This window comes from Cynoglossus semilaevis, chromosome W, assembly GCF_000523025.1.
Source record: "Cynoglossus semilaevis isolate Cse_v1.0 chromosome W, Cse_v1.0, whole genome shotgun sequence".
NCBI classification, from domain to species: Eukaryota; Metazoa; Chordata; class Actinopteri; order Pleuronectiformes; family Cynoglossidae; genus Cynoglossus; species Cynoglossus semilaevis.
In genome coordinates this window covers 16138714-16143332 of record NC_024327.1, presented here as the reverse complement: position 1 = coordinate 16143332, position 4619 = coordinate 16138714, and the positions used below count along the sequence as shown (strand labels likewise).

The 4619-nt window shown below is 46.7% G+C and overlaps 1 protein-coding gene across 1 annotated transcript in view; it reads left to right on the top strand.

The window, feature by feature from the left end:
- Positions 1-4619, top strand: part of LOC103397289 (calmodulin-regulated spectrin-associated protein 1-B-like) — a 411725-nt gene that overhangs the window by 179436 nt on the left and 227670 nt on the right. The window lies entirely within an intron of this gene.

Sequence of the window (4619 nt, the reverse complement as noted above, 5' to 3'; positions counted from 1 at the left end):
GTTGTGCTTGGTGCTGCTAGGTGGCTAATGCTGGTCTGGTCACAGGTGAATGCTGGCGGCTGCCTGGAGTCCAATCCTTCCTCCTTGTGAGTGTGTGTGTTCTGAGAAGGTGTTGTAACCACCTCATTGGGCCGCTGCTGCTTTGTTTGGTGTTATTTTGTGCTGCTTTCACTGTATTGCCGTTTATCTGTTGCTGCCTAGCGGCTTCCAAGATACACGCTGTGCAGGGCGATTGTTCGGCCGTACACTGCGGTCCAGGCATAATCTTTATTTTTTTTTACTGGGGACTGATCCCCCTTATGCTGAGTGCATGGGTGTGTGAACGTGTGATTGTGATAGTGTGTCTAGGTTGACCCTGGATTTTGTTTGTGTAATTCTATTTAGTTAATTCAGAGTTGTTTTGTAAATTGTTTGAGTTTTGTTTTCTTTAGTTTTTTGTTTTGTTTTGGGCAGTTATCATTTACTTAGTTTTAAGTTTTGGGTACTTTATTTTGTGTGTGTGCGCAACCCCACCAATGTGTTATTCTTTTTCCTCTTCAGTTGCTGTAGGCCAGTGGTGGTGGTGCTGGTGACCTGGTGGTGGTGTCCTCTGTCGTATCTTGCTGTGTCCCTGGGAGTGGGTTTCTTCACTGAGGGTGTTCCTGGTGATTTATGTTATTTTTGCCTTATTTTGGTGGATCCTGCCCCTGCACTAGCCCTTGCCCATCCACTTAGGCCTCAGCCCTGATTAGGTTTCTCTTTTATTTGTGTGAATGAGTTTTACGGAGCATACTTTTTAAAAACAAATGTTGAATACATTTTTCAAATTCAAACTTTGAGTGTTATTGAATTGTGTTGTCTGAAATCTGTGCTGCTTTTATAGCTAGGCTGTTGCACGCGCTATCATCTTTTCTAACCTCCTTACTCGGTGTTATACTCTTGTACACCATCAGTATTTCATTAACTTGTAACGTTATAAGTATTGGGATCAGGAAAACTCCGACAAAGTCCTTTGGCTTGAGTAGTCCACGCGACCTCCCTTCCCCCACATACTTTGATAACATCACAAGCACTGTTTCATTGTACCTGAGCGCATCTTGGTGCGCGTACACAACACCCTTTCACACCTCCGTGAGAGCGCATACACGCCTCACGTGATTCCTGTAGCCGTCCCTTCTACCTCGCAGTTCTTCTTCCACTGCGCAGTTGCGTATCTGAACACGCCTCACGGGCTCAGTCGCTTGCTGACCAGCTCTCTTGTGCTGTGTCGGCCAGGAGCTAAGTTGCTAATTGCTAACTGCTTTCTTCGCGCCCAGCTTTCGGCGCATGCGCATCAGGTCTGTTGGTTTGTCGGGTCTGTTGATACATGTAATTACAGTGTCGCTACGTGACGTATGGTGTCGTTCGGGGACGGTTTAAAGAAATGAATGTATTGTTTGTTTTTATTAAGTGCTATTATTGTTTTTAGTTTTTCTCCTATGGATAGGCCTTTAATTAGCCATGATGGCAGGAATGGACACAAAGTAAATACCAATATTGTTCGTGGATATGATGTCAGATTGGGGATGGAGAGGGGCCAGCAGATTGCTTCACTGTGTTTTGGTAGGGGTAGGTCCATGTCCCCTGGTGCTCACAACTACACAGCTGATCAGTCAGCTTTTAATCATTTATTAGCTCCCACTGCTAGCTCCACACCCTTTACCCAGTCTGCCCCTGAGCCTACCAAGTCGTCCCTGTTGAGGCTCTTGGGTGTTTAATCACAGATTTAGCCAAGAAAATTGGAGACACTATTTCAGCTAATCTTAGCATTGTGCAGCAGACCAATGCGGCCCAGAACCGATGTCAGCCATCTAGTGATGCTGGTTTGTCGCAGCTCAAGGTCCTCGTGCAGTCAGACGTTAAAGTGACCGCACTGATATGTTTTCTGTTCACGAGTGGGAGGATATGATGACACGTTACCTCAAAAGAGTAAAATGTGATACACCTGCTGAAATGCATGATTTATTAATGTCAAGACTGACAGGCAGAGCCAGAGATGTGGTTAAGGTGTCCCTCCGCAGTCACGATGGACTGAGTGCATTAGATCTTTCGCTGCATCAGATCTTTTGCTGTCTTTGACATATTGAATTGCAACTTTAGTCAGCTGTCATATTCCATCTTGCCCATGAAAGATTTCTATGGTACCATTCCCCATGCTAATGAGAGTGATATGGATTACTGGATCCACCTTAACAAGTCCATTGATGTTGCTGATGAGTGCCTCTGTAGAAGGGGTAAGTCTGTTGAAGATCCCAGTGCAGAGGTGGTCATGATGTTTAACCACTGCCCCGATCCCAGTCTTTCCATGTCCTTTCAGCTGAAGGCCCCAGAACAGTGGACTGCAGGTGATGTTCAGGAGCGTCTGGATGGTCATGCATCCAGTGTGAGGAGGGCAGCAGCTCAGAACCATCAGGCAGTTGATTTGTCTGCTTACAGTCAGAGTCCAGTGACTGATCCTCTTCATCCTTCTAATTCTAGGGTGTTTCCCACCCCTCTGCCTCCTTCTGCCATCACTCAGCCAGCCACAGAGTCTTTCAGCAGGTTGTGGCCATGTTTGACAAGTTTTGTCTCTTTGTAATACTTCAGTTGCAACCAATCAGAGGGTTGGTAACTTTCAGCCTGTTGGCCATCAGCCATCTCAGAGACAGCTCAACCATAGCCGCAGTCAGGAGTGCAATGGATACCATATTAGGCAGATGTGTCCACGGCTTTCCAATTCCTCAGCTGCATTATCCCCTTCTCCTTCTTCAGCTGATTTAAACTAGTGCACCTGTGTGAAGAGAGGGGAAGCATGGGCAGCATTGGTGAAACCCTCGCTGTCAGTGGAGATGTGCAGTCGGTCTATGTGAATTGCTGTAGTAATCTTCCCAGTGACAATACAGTGGTTGTTGTTGGTTCTCAGAGTTGAAGTGGCTAGTGATTTGTTTTACACTCCAGTTTCTGTCAGGGGTCAGGCCACTTTGAAAAGTATGATTGATTCTGGAAGTATGTCATGCATGCTCATTGTGGAGGGGGAGACCAAGCTCAGAGATGCTGGTGTTTTATCGAGTCCTCAGTCTGTTCCTGAGAAGTCTGTTCCACAACTACAACCTTGTTTGTTGTGGTGGTCAACCTCGTTGCATTTATGAGCTGGCTGTTGAGATTTACGGTTTGAAATTTGTCATGTCTACTTTCCTTGTTCCAGGACAGAGAGATGAGCTCATAATTGGGAGTAACGTCATCAGGCCATTGATACAGGGTCTGAGATTGGATGAGAAATACTGGGAGCTCATTTGCTCCAGTACTTAATCACTCTCTGCGAACTAATCACTCACTGCGAACGAATCACTGTGTTACAGCCTGAGAAATATGGTACTGTCAGGCTGCGTCAGGCTGTCACTCTTGCTCCCCAGCAGGAGTATTTAGTGTGGGGGAAGTTACCTGGTAATGCTCCTGTTTCACCTGGAAGCGCTGTCATTGTGGAGCCCACGTCTTCCCGCTCTGCCCCCAAGGACATCATTGTGGGTAGGGTTGTAGCACCTATGTGGGGCGACAGATGGGTGCCAATGAAAATTCTTAACTCGACAATGAGCCCTGTCACACTGCGTAGGAATGCAAAGGTGGAGGATCTTCCTATCTCCCAGGGTATAAGTAGGCCTCAGTCTGGCAAGGCTTCTGGCCACGCCTTCACCGCCGACATCATTTCTTCCCCTACACAGCGACTTGAGGCCTATGGCTTAGCTGACATTGAACTTGAGGGCTGTGATGTGTCACGTAAATGGAAAGAGAGACTAGCTGACCTTGTGCTTTCTTACCAGGATGTTTTCTCAAAGGACAAGCTGGATTGTGGAGAAGCACAGGACTTTGTGCATCGCATTCACCTTACTGATGATCGCCCTTTCAGGCTGCCCTATTGCCGTATCCCTCCAGCCCACTATCACAAATTGAGAGAGGTGCTGTCAGAGAAGGAATTGAAATGCATCATCAGTAAGTCTGTTAGTGAATATGCCTCACCACTGGTCTTGGTCTGGAAGAAGTCTTCCGTTGGCTTAATGCCAAGACTGTCAAGGACGCTCACCCACTGCCCCACCAGGCTCATTGTCTTTTTCAGCACCATGGACCTTACATCGGGGTTTTACAACATTCCCATCCATGAGTCAGACAGAAAGTACACAACCTTTACAACACCTTTGGGCCTGTACCAATACAATCGGCTTCCCCAGGGCCTGTGCAACATCCCTGCATCCTTTATCCGGATGATAATCTTTAGTGTCTTTAGTGATTTAAGTATCTCTAGTATACTTTGTTACCTCGATGACTTACTGGTCTTCGCTGCTTCCGAGGATGAAGCCTTGAAACGACTTGAGACCATCTTTTCACGTCTCAGGGCAAGTAACCTCAAACTATGCCATTGTGAAGCTGCTCTACGCTCTTACTGCAGGACAGAAAAGAAAAGCTAAAGGCTCCTTTGGTCTATGGAGAGCTGGCACTTTTCGTGAACTGACCCCTGATGAGTGGACTCCTGCATGTGAGTGCTTTTGAGACTTTGAACAATGCACTCCTAAACAGCATGGTGCTAGCACATCCGGACTTTTATAAGCCTTTTATCCTCTCTACCGATG